General features: G+C 37.4%; 1 long non-coding RNA gene across 1 annotated transcript; it reads left to right on the top strand.

The window, feature by feature from the left end:
- The first annotated feature begins 14,167 nt into the window (after nt 1-14,167).
- On the top strand, nt 14,168-15,175 carry LOC148103774 (uncharacterized). The gene is made up of 3 exons (XR_015717014.1): nt 14,168-14,304; nt 14,638-14,723; nt 15,105-15,175. It is a non-coding gene; the product is annotated as an uncharacterized LOC148103774 (long non-coding RNA).
- Nucleotides 15,176-15,994: the final 819 nt, after the last annotated feature.

Below are 15,994 nucleotides of genomic sequence, written 5' to 3'. Positions count from 1 at the left end.
GTTGAGAACATGCAGTTGTGTTGGAAAGGGACATCGTGCTACATAACATTCCAGATCTCTCTACTGTCTTGGTAAACCTCTTTGGCCTTCTGTATGCCCTCAACATTGATTATCCAAAGCAGATGAGTTATATCTTTGAAGCAATTGAGGCCATCTTATTTTGACCTGGTCGGACAATATGAAGGTGATGTGGATAAATCATTATTCGAAATGTAAGTTTTAGTCAGATGAATCTGTATTGTTGAGAATATATGGTGAAAATTTGTCTTGTAGTATTTTAAAAGATTTGTTATAGTGTTTTCCACTTCACATGAAGCATAGAACTGGTGTTTTACCTGTTAGTTTCCTCTTCATTGATAGTAACATTTCTAATAACTTTTAACTTCCATAGTTCATCATAGTAAGCCCATGTAAAATGTCAATGTCTGGGTACATAGGCAATCGTTTGTGGCATTAACCTATTTAAGGTGAAATAGTTATGTTAAGCTTTTACAAGACGGTCAGGGTGTGTGTGCGTGAATTATTAAGTTGCTGGACACTTTTCTTTTTTGGTTCTGGACTCTGGAATTTTAACGTCTCTGCTGGGGTGCTCAAAGCACCCAAAAGAAACTGGCAACACGTTTGTTTGTTTGTTATTTCTTTTTTAACAGAAATTCACCCTACTGCCCATGACATTCTGAAATGTACTGAAAGCACTGTTGAACAAAATAAATAAGCTTTTAGATAAAATTGAATTGTGCTTTGTTTTATTCTATATCTATTTATTGAGTGTTCTTTCAAGTATGATCACAGCATACATTTTCCTTTGTTTATATAGGTACATTTTCAACTCACTGGAGTAAGAATTGTATGGTTACTCAACAAGAATATCCTTGTTTGGTGAAGGCAGGAAAAACATGGCATTGAAACCAGAATTTCTTCGTTAGACTTCCAGGATTATCCTAATTAGGTGAACAAGAAGAACCAAGTTGGCAGAACTTGTAAATCTTAGTTAAGTCAACAACAGTTGCAAAAGTTGAGAAAACTCAAAAATCTCTTGCATCATGTTGCCTTGAAATTTTAAGTTTTCTCAACTTTTTCTTTTTTACAGTGTATTACTGAATGTGATTAAATGATGGGCATCAATCAAACTAATAATGGACTTTGCATGATCCCACACACTAAAATGTGATGACCTCTTTTGGCAGCTGGACTGGCAGGTTGTTTTTGATTGTGTGTTTTGTGTTTCAGGTGCCCAGTAGGTGCACTTAGGTCATTAGGAAAGACCTGGGCCCGGTTTTTTCAGCAAAGGGAAAACTGATGATAAACTCTGGTCATGATTTTTTCTGTGAAGGCCTTGCATAGTTCAGTAAGACTAACGTCACTTTTGTGCTGTCCATCTGTGGAACCAGCACCTACCAATCCGGTCTTTAAGTGATGACATGATGAACTCTGCTTCTGAGCCCGAACTACACTGCGTTTAATAAGGCTGTTGTGTTTTTAACATGTTTTAATGCCTTGTATCTTGTTCTATTTAATCTCATCAAGCCGTCTAAAAACATTCAGTGATCACTGTCGGCCTCTCTCTGTTTTTATTGCCACTATTCATTTTAAAGCTCAGTTTTTAAAACCTTAACATGTAACTACAGCTCAGCCCATGGGGCACTATATTAATGACTAACCTTGTATTATGGGTCGATTATCTCAGTTGTTCTTCTGACTGAAATTTGGTTCGTTTACAGCATCCTGCCATGCGCTTGCATTTGTCCCTCACCATCAGGAACCCTAATGTTAACTTTTATCGAGTGGGGAAACGTTAGGGTTCATCCTTCAGCTTCACATGTATATTATAAACAGTATTATACTGTTTATTTATATTATATTTATATATTTTTGTACCAGTGCCAAAGACTTCACGCCCCAAAGACCTCAACAGCTACAGGCTGGTGGCTCTGACATCCCACCTGATGAAGACCCTGGAGCGGCTGATCCTGGCTCAGCTTCGGCACCTGATGAGCTCATCATTGGACCCACTTCAGTTTGCCTACCAGCCTGGCATTGGAGCGGATGATGCCGTCATTCACCTCCTACATCGTTCCCTTGCTCACCTGGAGATTGCTGGGACCACTGTGAGAATCATGTTCTTTGATTTCTCCAGTGTCTTCAACACCATTCTTCCCACGGTCCTGAAGGACAAGCTGGAGAACTCAGGAGTGGACTATCACCTCACTACCTGGATTCTGGACTACCTCACCGACTGACCACAGTATGTGAGAACTCAGGGCTGTGTGTCGGACAGGGTCGTCTGCAGTACGGGGGCCCCACAGGGAACGGTTCTGGCTCCGTTCCTCTTCACCATCTACACTGCAGACTTCTCCCACAACTCCACCCAGTGCTTCTTGCAGAAGTTCTCTGATGACTCTGCAACAGTCGGCCTCATCACTGATGGGGACGACAAGGAGTACAGAGGACTGACCCAAGACTTTGTGGACTGGTGCCAGCTGAACTACCTCCAGATCAACGCCAATAAAACCAAGGAGCTGGTGGTAGACTTCCGCAGGCACAAACATCCTCTACTGCAACCACTGAACATCCAAGGTATGGACTTTGAGGCTGTGGACAGCTACAGGTACCTTGGTGTTCATCTGAACAACAAACTGGACTGGACTCATAATTCAGAAGCCCTCTACAGGAAAGGGCAGAGCAGGCTGTACCTCTGCGGAGACTCAGGCCGTTTGGAGTGGAGGGCCCACTCCTGAAGACCTTCTATGACTCTGTGGTGGCCTCAGCCATCTTTTACGGTGTGGTCTGCTGGAAGTTAGCTCACTAGTTTCCACCTAAACACGATATAGCATGTTCTGACTGAGAGATTTCTGAAAAAACTCAAATGTACAGCTCTGCTATGACTTCCAACATGAATGAAGACAGAAAACAGCAGTGACTTTTGTAGGGTTACTGAAGTTGGACTAGCTGGTATATAATGATACGTGACCGCTAGCTATGTTAGCATAGTCAGGAGAGCAACTGAGATAATCCATCCACAATACAAGGTTAGTCATTAATATGCAGCAACATGGGAATAGAGCAGCTGCGAGATAATTCAACAGTATTGAATATTTTAGGTTCATTGTTGTTGGGAATTTCTCGTTCTTAGGTTTAGTTTCTTTTTTTATTTCTTTTGTTCTGTGTCTCTATGCCTGCCCTGGTCCCACGTCTTTGTGTTCCCTCCCTGTTGCCATATCTTGTGTCAAGTTCGTGTCTGTGCATACGTGTTGTATTTCCTGTTTTACTTTGAAGGTCCGTATCTTTTGTCAGTATGTTCAATTTACGTTTCCCCTGTCTCGTCAGCTCTGATTTCTCCCAGCTGTGTTCCCCTCCTGCATCCCATTGATTTCCTCTGTGAGTATATAAACCCTATGTTTTCTCCCGCTTGCTGTTGGTCTGTCTCTGTTGTCTCCCCGTGTTTCCTCCCTGTTTTGGCTTCCTGAGTTTCTCCCTCTGTGTCTTCAGGTTTCAGGTTTGTTTTGTTAGTCTTTCCCAGTTTAGTTTCCTTAGTTTCTGCGTATGCCATCTCCGCTCCTGTTGTATCATACCCTCCCCGTGAATAAAGCTCTTTCTCACCAAAATAAGAGCCTGCGTTTGGGTCCTTACCTCACCTCCACACGTCTGCTATCGCAGCCGTGACAAGTTTGACTTATCTGGCTGTTTTATTTAGCTTAATGCGCCTTATAATCCGATGCGCCTTATGTATGAAAACAGACCTGTTCATCAACAGTGTGCCTTATAATCCAGTGCGCCGGATTATGGTAAATCATATTTTAATATGGGCACTGAGGTTTTTGTAAGTCCAACTGGTTACAGGAATCTGGATCTGATTGCAACACAGGACCTACTTGGTAGGTTCCCTTTTCAATGAGCATTTTATAAAATTTAAGTCTTTAGGTCCAACCCAAATTATGTACAAATAACAATTACAAGAGAAACAGTAATCCATGAAATCCGCAACAACCATGCATCCTCTCTTTTGTTTTGTTTTTTTTCTTTAATCAGGACTGTTGTTGACTTAAAACTTACAAAAACATGGAGAATTGCATCTTTCTTCCTAAACAAAGACCTGGACAATTACCTTTAAAATAAATTAATTAATTAATGGGGAACACTTTATAACTTAATGACACTCCTCTTCCTCTGTGTTTCATTTTGACTTTTCCCCCTTCTCCAAATTCCCTGACTGTTCTGCAATGATTTTTCTTTACTTCAAGGTTTGATTTATTTATATGTTTTAAATCTAACAAAGAAACAAATGTTTGATCACACACATGGCTGATAGCCATTAATAGTGTTACAGTTTTTCCTATTTTACTTTAAGTTGTACCTGTCTTACATTTTTTTTGTCTGACATAATTCAAATAACAAATTAATCACAAATGTGAAAGAAAACATGAAGAAAAATGTTTACATAATGTACATTTCATAATGATTTTACTAAAGTGACAAACTCTCTAGTCTTCACCATCTAAACAGACTTGCTGTTTGGCAAATTGACCTCTAAACAATAAATGGTGTTCAGACTGAATTAAACAAGCAATAGGAGAATATGACTATGTTTCCATAATGTGTGTTCTCTGTCAGCTCTGGACGTATGAAAATAAAAGTGTTCTGTGAATTAAGCAAATCGTCTTCAAGTGCTTTCGCAGCCAGGTGTGACGGTTTTGCTTTTGTAGGCAAATGAAGCGTTACTATCAATCCAATTGTCACCAAACTTCAATTTGCGGTGCTACTGCAGATAAAAAAACCTTTATAAACAACTGAAGGACTACATACAGTTGCTATAGAGATATTATTTTTCTTCCTGCTGTAGATATGCAGAATGTTTCACACCATCAACAGGATACAAGAGACATTTTTTTTTCCACTTTTAATGCAACAAAATGATTATAATAAAGAATATTCTGTAAAGACAGGAGATGGAACATAATTCAGATAAGATGCACCTGAAAGGTTTCACGCCAACTTAAAGAGTGTTTTTATCCAAATAAAATAAATATTGAAAAGAAAACGAGATGAATGAAATAATAATGATGTAGTGATCTGTTGAGTCAAGTTGTGAGATAAGTGATAACTGAACCTGTTGTGTTTTGTGTACACAGTTACGCTGATTTTATATCGAAATCTGAAAATGACAAACTTCAACACACAGGCCTAAACAGACGCACTCCTGGTCAGAGTGACACATTTTTCTGTAAAAGGCTCATCATTTAAAATCATTTAAAATATGAAACAACAGCCAATTTTGCCTTCACACAACGACTTGCAAAAAAGTGTATGACCTCTTCCAATCATTAAACAATGCTCAACAAAATACAAACACAGTACTCAGTGGGAATCAGTGCATCACTGATTGTCAGTGTAGCCTATTCATGGAACCTTCATAGTGCCGTTTCATATTATCTTTCTATATAAAGGGTCATATTTTTCTTCTTGCAATGAGATGGATTGTAACAGGGCGGCCCTTAGCGGCTGGAAACACAGTGAGATGGACCAAGGCAAGTGTAGTGGAACAAAAAGTATTTATTTTCTATACAGCTCTCCTTACAATAATTAACTTGTCGAGCTTCTTCACAGCACAAAAATCCACACTCTAATGACAACTGGCAGCCGTAAATATGTTCAGCTGTCACAGACTTAACCATTATTCCACGCTCAGGTAAGTTATTAAATCCCAACCCTCCACCACAGTATACAATATATCAATAAGAATAAATAAATACATAAATACATTTCACATTTACATATTAATAAATATTTCACACTTTAATGTTACACCAAACCCAATATTATAAAAACCCAGAAACCCAAGCACAAAAAGATTCACCACACTCTCTTTACCAATGGTCTCTCCCGGAACCTTTAAATGGTGTCTGGACCCCCGGGGAAACATTTGCCCAAACACCTTGAAGAGGACACAGGCAAGAAAGGTGAGTAATCATTATCTTACACTTATTTGCACCACTTTTATCCCTAGATTTCACACACACATTTGCATTAGTTTTCCTTACTGGTAAACCTTAATCACAATTTCAATCACCATTCTTTTCTCCTGACAGACAACCACCACATTCCTTGATGAGGAGCAGCTGTGCAGGATCTGAAATAAGGCTACCAACTGATTTTAAAATTCCCAATAAATAGTCAATAAATATTTAAACTTCTTGTGCGCAAATGTTTTACTGTGGAAATCCATGCTTAAAGTGCAATGCTAAATAAAGTGCTTGATAAGGTGCTTTTAATAAAGCGAAAGGTGTGCTCTAAAGTGCTATACAGATAATATAATATAAATAAATATAGTAAGGGTGTCCTCTTCCTTACATGGATCCAGAATCAGAAATGCTTTGATGTAAACATTATTGATTGCATGACTTTTTAAAAACTGTGACTGAAAACTGAAAGACTGGAAATATGAGAGAAAATACATGTAAACCAAAATAAAATGTATTATTTTGAAGAAATTTCCACTTTTGACAGTCACTCTCATCTGCCTTAGACCTCCTCCATACATGCTGGCAAAGAACAACACAGATGTGGCATCTTTGAAGGCCACCAGACTGATTGCTAAGTGAAGATTTGTGTGAAGGAGTGTCAAACCGGTGCTTCATTGATTTCATACTGATCTAGGTAGTTTCTGATAGTTATAAATAGGTTATTTCTGTTTGGTTACCATGGCTAATACCGTTGGGTTTGAACTGCTTGAATGACATCCATGTTAACTTTTTTGCAAAAGGGTGGAGAAAATATGTCAAGAGGTGTTTTCTGCTCTGCTGAGATAGTGATGTTGAAAACTGAGATTCTTTAGGTAGGTCAAAGCAATGAAGACAAACTGTAACTTCACTCTGTAACACCAAGTGTATCATACTTCATGTTTCTGAGACCTCTAAATCATCAGTTTAACTTTTTTTACCCTACAATCCTGAAGTATACAGTCAGACATATGCAGTGCTACTGTGAGCGATAAACTGTTTAAAAAAAAAATGCACGATAAGGCAAAAAATGATACATATTAGGTTCAATAAAAGGTTCAATGAAGACTTCAGTTTACTGCAATTTTTTCTCCAGCTCAGGGCTTACACAGGTTTAGAGCTGACTCATTCTATCATTCAATCTATCAAAGTGACATGTTGGTGACACATCCCAGGATATGTTTTTATTTAAGGAAAAACTTACACTAACTTGAATTTGTGCTACGTAAAAAGATCAGTAGTGTAAAAATCTTTCATCTTGACATGCGATGGGATAATTTAAGTGAAAACAAATAAGCTGAGCTAAGTAGCACCAGCTTTGTCATCAGAGCTTTTTCATCTTTTTCCACCAACTTCAGTACCTGCTCTTTCCAAATCTTTTTGTCTAAATCTGCTTTTATTTCATTTAATTTTCCACTATGTCCCTACTTTAATTGAAATCAGTTGGTACAAATGTTTGTGCACAATGTAAAACAGATTTTTGATTCAAACTGAATCCCAGTACATAACACAGCATTTAGGAAGAGCAGCCCAAAATGCTGAAGTTCATACAATTGAGAGGCGTACTTTACAAATCTAATTCAGTTCTGTTTAAATTGTCCTTATTGTTAAATAATAGTTATTTTTTACTTTTTGGTGAAACAGCTGCAGGACTGCTTTCCTGGTCTATGTAGAAACAACAGAGGTAAAATCAGACTGATGGGCAGAGTGAACCAATCAAGAGACAACGAAATGACACATCTGTCTGTGTCACGGAACAGATTTGAGTTATGCAGACCAATTGTAACAAGCATTCCCAGACAAGACACCAACAGCACTATCATTATTGCTGTGATGGTGTAGAAAGCTTTCTGTTTTGAATGATCAACCTTCGATCTTTTTGCTCCCATTTCTCCTGGACCTGGACGATACAGAACACAGAGAACAGAGAGGCTACAAAAAGAGACGATAATTAACGATGCCATCATCAGACAGAAATATGGAACATAGGGAACTTCAGGGTAATATAGAGCTGCTACTCCAAGAAATCCAAAGCACATCAACCACACACACACAATGCAGATGTTTCTGATCCTGACCCCACCCGACTGTCTCAGCCCCATATAGGTGATGGGGTGAACAACAGCCAGGTAGCGCTCCAAACATGTCACAATGTTAAAGAATATCTCTGCAGGATAGACAAAATAAGCTAAATACATCCCACATAGAAGCAACACTGAGGTATTGGTGTATATGCCACATAAGTAAGCAATGACCCCCAGTACATTTGTCAGTTCAATGGCAGTCAGATTATAGGTGAAAATGTCAGAGTGACTTGTTGTTGCCAAGAAGGACTGCTGCTGCCATCGCTGGTAAGCCACGCGGAGGATGAAGATGGAGAGAAAAAGGATAACAGATATCTTGATGATGAGAAAAGAAATGGTGACCGAAATCCCAGTGCTTGAGGTAACGCAGTCAAAGGCAGAGGAAGACGAGTTATTTGACATGCTGATTAATGTGCTGTTTGGCGCTTGTGTGGAGAAAAAGGGGGAAAAAGGTTGGTCAAGAAACGACACTTTACTTCATGATATTTTACTTATGAATATCAAATACATAATATATGAAAAAAATTATCTTTGCAATTTAACATTAATTTCTTATTTATTTTTAGACACAATACAACTTAAAAGTAATAATAATACTAATAGATATATTTTGAATATTTTTAATTTTGAAACAACTCACTACTACCAAAAATATTAGAAACTGCAAAGTTATTTACCAACGTAACTAATGTCTCTGAGAAACAAGTAAAAAAATCTTTCTATACTTTGTATGGTGACCTGTGTGAGGTATAACTGGTACTAACTGAATAAAAAACTGACATGAAACGTAGAGGTGATGTTAGTTACTGAAAAAAAAAAAAATACAGTTAATAATACTAATGATCTCCACCTTACCAATTGTAGCTCTCGTTTTAAGTCCTTTTCCTTCAGATCGACATTCACATGCTGCTCTTCACTGGTAACCAGCCAGCAGTGTGTAAGTTTATGTGCAAGTGTATTACTAAATGTGGTATAATGATGGGCATCGCTCAAACTAATGATGGACTTTGCATGATCCCACACTGTAAAATGTGATGACATCTGTTGGCTGCTAAACTTGCTGTGTGTTTTGTGTTTCAGGTGCCCAGTAGGTGGGGTTAGGTCAGCTTAGCTAGACTGGCCATCGGGCATATTGGGCATTTGCCCAGTGCGCCGATGGTTATTTTTCATTTTTATTCAATTCAATTCAATTTTATTTTATTTATATAGCGCCAAATCACAACAAAAGTCGCCTCAAGGCGCTTTATATTGTACAGTAGATACGGAGAAAAATCCAACAATCATATGACCCCCTATGAGCAAGCACTTTGGTGACAGCAGGAAGGAAAAACTTCCTTTTAACAGGAAGAAACCTCTGGCAGAACCAGGCTCAGGGAGGGGCGGCCATCTGCTGTGACCGGTTGGGATGAGAGAAGGAAGACAGGATAAAGACATGCTGTGGAAGAGAGACAGAGGTTAATAACAGTTATGATTCAATGCAAAGAGGTCTATTAACACATAGTGAGTGAGAAAGGTGACTGGAAAGGAAAAACTCAATGCATCATGGGCCTACGTCTATTGCAGCATAACTAAGGGAGGATTCAGGGTCACCTAGTCCAGCCCTAACTATATGCTTTAGCAAAGAGGAAAGTTTTAAGCCTAATCTTGAAAGTAGAGATAGTGTCTGTCTCCCGAATCCAAACTGGAAGCTGGTTCCACAGAAGAGGGGTCTGAAAACTGAAGGCTCTCCCTCCCATTCTAGTTTTAAATACTCTAGGAACAACAAGTAGGCCTGCAGAGCGAGAGCAAAGGGCTCTAATGGGGTGATATGGTACTACAAGGTGAATAGTAGTATAATTCATTCTTAATTCAGAATTATAATTTCTTTTACCTTTTCTCTCCAAACCTCTGTGCTTGCTGATCACAATATACTTGATACCATTTCTTCATTAAATCATACATTTTAAAAGTAAGATTATCTGAAATCACTGACACTTTTGTGCCATCTTCACTCCCACCCCCCATCTGACATTAACACACACGCTCCAAGGTCAAGCCAAATAAACAATTAAAATCATCAAATTTTGCCAATAGGTGAACTTTATCTATAAGAGACTTAATAAAATTCACTCAACTTTTTGATGAGAACCTGGACAAGATGAAATTAGTTTTATTTTTCTAAAACTATGAATACAGCAAATACAAATACTTTTTTGTTAACATGAAGTAAACAGTATTTTGATATGGGGACAGTGCTTTTGCAAGTCTCTCTGGTTACAGGAATCTTGATCTGATTGCAACACAGGACACACAAGACTTAGGTAGGAAGGTTCCTTTTTCAAATCAGCATTTTATAAACTTTTAGTCTTTAACTCCAACCCAAATTATGTGCATACAAAAATTAGAAGAGGAACAATATTCCATGAGATCCACAACAACCAGAAATCCTTTTTAAAATAAATAAATAATCAAGACTATTATTGTGTTTAGGAAACAAACAAACAACTTTGTTTTCTATGAAAAAAGTTTAAATAATGTACATTTCATATGAACAGTCAACTGTCAGACTGATTTTACTAGAGTTACAAACTCTCTACTCTTTACTATCTAAACAGACTTGCTGTTTAAATAGTTTGCTGTTTGGTTTGACCAGATTGACCTCTGCACAAAGACTGGTGTGCAGATAGAATCAAACCAAGCTATTGGAGGATTTGACTATGTTTCCATGTGTAACAAAACGCACACAAAATTATTATAATAAAATTTTTTCTGTAATAACAAGAGATCGAAAATAATTCAGATAAGATGCAACTAAAAGGTTTAACACCAACTTGAAGACAGTGTTTTATCCAAATAAAATAAAGAATGAACAGAATCTGTTGAGTCAAGTTGTGAAATAAGTGATAATAGAACTTTTATGAGATTATTTGAAGGTTGTATTTTGTGTCCACAATAACACTGACTTTATCCTAAAATCTGAAAACAAAAAACGTTTTCTTTAATAAACCAGACATTTTACTCTTTATTTAGTTCATAACTTCATTCTGTAACACCAAGTGTCTCATATTTGATGTTTTTGAGACTTCCAAATCATCAGTGTGACTGTTTTTTTTTACCTTAAAAATCTCACGTGCTGTTCTACTGTAAGCAATAAATTGCACAAAAATTCAGGCTGAAGCAAAAATGATACACATTAAAATTCACACTTGCACACTGATTTTTAATTATACACAGTATTAAATTCCATTCTTTTGAATTCGTTTGGTGACAGTGAAAGACTGGACTCAGAGTGGTCAAGCTCAAAAAATAATCTTTATTTTTACATTTCCGGAAATGGAGACCCGCCACACGAACACACAAGCTCAGGTCTGAATTCTCTGCAGCTAAATCCATATATATATTTCTGCACTACGTCACACCGACACACAGTTTACTTAGTTCCTCTTTTTTTGTGTCTGGTTTCCTGTGCAGCTCTGCACTAAACTTCCCCTTTCTTTACTTCCCCTTTCTAAAGTCTGTTGCCAGGGCGAACTGTCACCCTCTGACCTAGTTTTTGTCTCGTCTGGGCTTGGTTTCTAAAGGCCTCTCTTATTAAAATACATAAAACAATATAATCAGAAAATAAGCATTATGAATATATATATATATATATCTTGAAACAACAGTTAAAGAGCTGTGACATGAATCTGACACATGACAGGATATGTTTTTATTTAACGATAAAGTTACATTAACTTGAATTTATGTGCTATGTAAAAAGATCAGTAGTGTAAATATATATATATATATATATATATATATATATATATACATATATATATCTCTTTCATCTTATGTGTGGAAATGAAATGGGATAATTTAAATGAAAAGGAAAGCATAGAGCTAAGAACCTCCAGCTTTGTCATTACTCTTTTATGTATATATTTTAAAGCCCTTATAGTTCCACACTTGAGAATATTTGTAGTCCTCTGCATTTAACCCATTCACTCAGTGAACAGCTACCAATCCAGCGCCCGAGGAGCAGCGTGTAGAAATGGTTCCTTTGGTCAAGGTTACCTCAGGGTAGCCGTTTGGTGGATTCAAACAGCCGACCATTCTCTAATGGGGCAACCACTTTACCTACTGAGCTATCCCCGCTCCCTGCTTTTTACCATTATTAGACATTATTAAAGCTGCGGGGTACTTTTCCTGCTCTGTGTAGAAACAACAGAGGTAAAATCAGACTGATGGGCAGAGTGAACCAATCAACACAATGTAAAAACGATAACTAGTAATTGTTGATTTGATTAAAGTTTTCAAATTAAACCGACTTAGAAATAAAACTTTCCATTTACAACCTAAAAAAGCTCGTCTGCCCAACAAATTTCTTCCATTGTTGTCCTAACTAAGATTTTCTAGAGAGCATAACAAAGATTATAAATTTTTGAGTAGATTTTTTGAGTCAAGTTGGGAACCAGTGGGAAACCCCGTAGATGACTGGCACACGTGGGCTGAACAAGTTTGAACTGGGCCAAATGAGCCTGAGCAGACCTGAGCAGTGTGATTGTGGTTTGTCAATGTGTTCTGGACTGAAAACCTGCTAAGAAAATTTGAAGAAACGTGGCCAAAGTTGGATGAAAATTAAAGTTTTTCGACCATTACGGATTTTACCTGGTCTGAAGTTGGAGTGTATTATTTGACCATTTTTTGGACAGGTGCGGGAGCTGCTGACTATTTGCCCTAGCAAGTAAGCTAATGAGATCTATTATTAGGATTTTCTACAAGCGCCTAGGCTGCATCCTCATCAGGACCCAGGAGGGTGGAATGAGTAAAACACTGGAAAAAAAAAGCCAAACAATAACATATTTAAGTTATCTAAGTGACTTATATATCATGTTTGAGCTAGCAAGGACCGCGGGTGGGGGGGTTGAAAAAACGTCTCCGAAAACGTAGAAGCATTTTTGCAAATATGTGTTGTCTTAATAAACTGAGCAGATATTTGAAATTTACACAGCTACATTCTCGCCTGAAAATATCTTAAAAGTTTACTTTGTGAACCAGAAAGAGTAATAAGAGTAATATTAAAACTAAGTGGCTGCCGCCATTGTTGGAAACTAGAATCGGCTGGGCTGCGCTATGAATTCTGGCATAGGGTGGGCCACGAAGGATACACCTGACCCATCCTTCAAAGCTGTGGAAAGTATTGTATTGTTTTGAGAGCCTTTTTGTTGGTGGAGTATTGATTTTATGTACAATTCCACGGCTAGACGCGATCTGTACGGTCCGACTTTGCACATGCGCAGTAAGGATCAGGGAGTCATATCCGTAACTCTTTTTTTCCTCGTTTTTTTTCTACATTATATTGAAATGTTTCATTATTGCAAACATTTTCTCTCAGGCGGATAGAGGTCGTGGAGTGTCAGCCTATGGTGTCCACTGTGTGTGTCCAGGAGAGATGACCTGCGCTGTTTTACTCTGTGGAGGTAAGACTGTCCTAATTTATTTATAATTTAATTATTATTCAAATTGGGGATGATTTATACTAGATTGACTATATTGAAGTAGTACAGTATTTGCTGGGGTAATGCATTGGCCAACTTTATTATATTGTGCTACTATTCCAGTCAAGACCCTTGTCAGTGTTACATTGAAATCCTTACCCTGAACTTTTCTTTACACAGAAAATGTGTAAAGAAATTTCTTTCAAGAAAAGAGACCTCATGCTAAATCGAAATTGTGAAACAGAAAGGCAATCTCATAATTTTAGCATGTTTTTTTTTTTCTTCTTTTTTTTCTTTTAGTGCTAGAAATAGGACTTCTATAGACTGAGGTGGTTAGGGAAAGAATACCAAGGCAGGTCACAGAATCTGATTGGTCACAGATTTTGGTGCAACTTAGAACATAATATGTATTTGCATATTGATATTGGGTTTTGTGGAGGGTATTTCTATTCCTGTGCAAAATACGTATTCATGAGAGATTTTTGAAGTAGGTTTTGCTGTTGATAACACAGTCAGGCATATAACATGGTGCAGACTGTCCAAGACCCTACCCAGGAATTTTCTGTGCTGAATAAATGACAATATTTTGGTGAATGTCTTGTTTAGATATCTGAAAAATTTCATCGGATCACAAGCAAAGACCTCCTGGGGACCTTCAATGCATCCCTTGACAAATTTGTGCCTGGCCTGCTGAAACTGTACCGGTCTAAGAAGGGAGCTCTTTGTGAGGAGATGGAAGATCTCCTGGATAAACTTGATGAACAGGTGAGTGAAGTGCTTCTTTATCTGACATTTTTAGAAGAAAGTATACTTTTCTCTTAACAGAAACTGAAAAAGATGTTGGCTTCAAACAAAACACATCAGTCAGTAAAAATTAATGTCATCAGTCATTGCTTTGTTCTTATTTGGCAGTATTTTTATTTAATTTGTAAATAGAAAGTAAAATTGTTAACATGGTGTTGTTGTTTTTTTTGCGTGTTGCTGGGTCTGAACTGTGCTTTATTTTCATTACTATGAGAGTTCTGATTTTGCATTGTGTATAGTACACCATGTTACTACACTAATTGAAATTCTTGTTTTCCACTGAATACTCTTTAGGCATCTGACATTGTGTCCCACCAGCACTGAGAGGCCTGCCCATTTTCCTCAGAGAGGATGCAACAGAGGTTTTCCTGAAGTGCTTAGTAAGTACAAAAAAGTAATGCAAGTAAAACTAATTGCTATGAGATGTTTTTAAAGGATGAGCTAATCCAAAATGGAAATGTACACTTCCTCAGTGCAGTCCAGATAATTTTATAGTGGGAATTGCAGTTGTCATAACTCTCACTCCTTTTTTTTCTGCTGAGCAGCAGCTGGGCATTGTTAGTGGGTGTTCCATAGCAGAAAATATTTTTGTACAAAACTCACAAGGTGGCATTAATTAAAGGAAAATAAGCTTTTTCTTCTTAAAACCTCTATAAGTCAAATGACCAGCATGGTATAGATGTTAAAGTTAAATCTTTAGAAATTTGTTTTGTCTTTAGTTTTTCTTAGCTTTCAATAATTCATATTTTACTTTTCTTCAGGACACTGACATTTTGGAACCAGTGTTGAACGGTGCATCAGTTGCCATCCTACAAGATGACGATGCTGATACGTTGAGAACATGCAGTTGTGTTGGAAAGGGACATCGTGCTACATAACATTCCAGATCTCTCTACTGTCTTGGTAAACCTCTTTGGCCTTCTGTATGCCCTCAACATTGATTATCCAAAGCAGATGAGTTATATCTTTGAAGCAATTGAGGCCATCTTATTTTGACCTGGTCGGACAATATGAAGGTGATGTGGATAAATCATTATTCGAAATGTAAGTTTTAGTCAGATGAATCTGTATTGTTGAGAATATATGGTGAAAATTTGTCTTGTAGTATTTTAAAAGATTTGTTATAGTGTTTTCCACTTCACATGAAGCATAGAACTGGTGTTTTACCTGTTAGTTTCCTCTTCATTGATAGTAACATTTCTAATAACTTTTAACTTCCATAGTTCATCATAGTAAGCCCATGTAAAATGTCAATGTCTGGGTACATAGGCAATCGTTTGTGGCATTAACCTATTTAAGGTGAAATAGTTATGTTAAGCTTTTACAAGACGGTCAGGGTGTGTGTGCGTGAATTATTAAGTTGCTGGACACTTTTCTTTTTTGGTTCTGGACTCTGGAATTTTAACGTCTCTGCTGGGGTGCTCAAAGCACCCAAAAGAAACTGGCAACACGTTTGTTTGTTTGTTATTTCTTTTTTAACAGAAATTCACCCTACTGCCCATGACATTCTGAAATGTACTGAAAGCACTGTTGAACAAAATAAATAAGCTTTTAGATAAAATTGAATTGTGCTTTGTTTTATTCTATATCTATTTATTGAGTGTTCTTTCAAGTATGATCACAGCATACATTTTCCTTTGTTTATATAGGT

Source organism: Neolamprologus brichardi, chromosome 3 (genome assembly GCF_056152115.1).
Source record: "Neolamprologus brichardi isolate AB-2024 chromosome 3, ASM5615211v1, whole genome shotgun sequence".
NCBI classification, from domain to species: domain Eukaryota; kingdom Metazoa; phylum Chordata; class Actinopteri; order Cichliformes; family Cichlidae; genus Neolamprologus; species Neolamprologus brichardi.
Note: the sequence above shows the minus strand (reverse complement) of the source record. Positions and strands in the feature narration are given on the sequence as shown.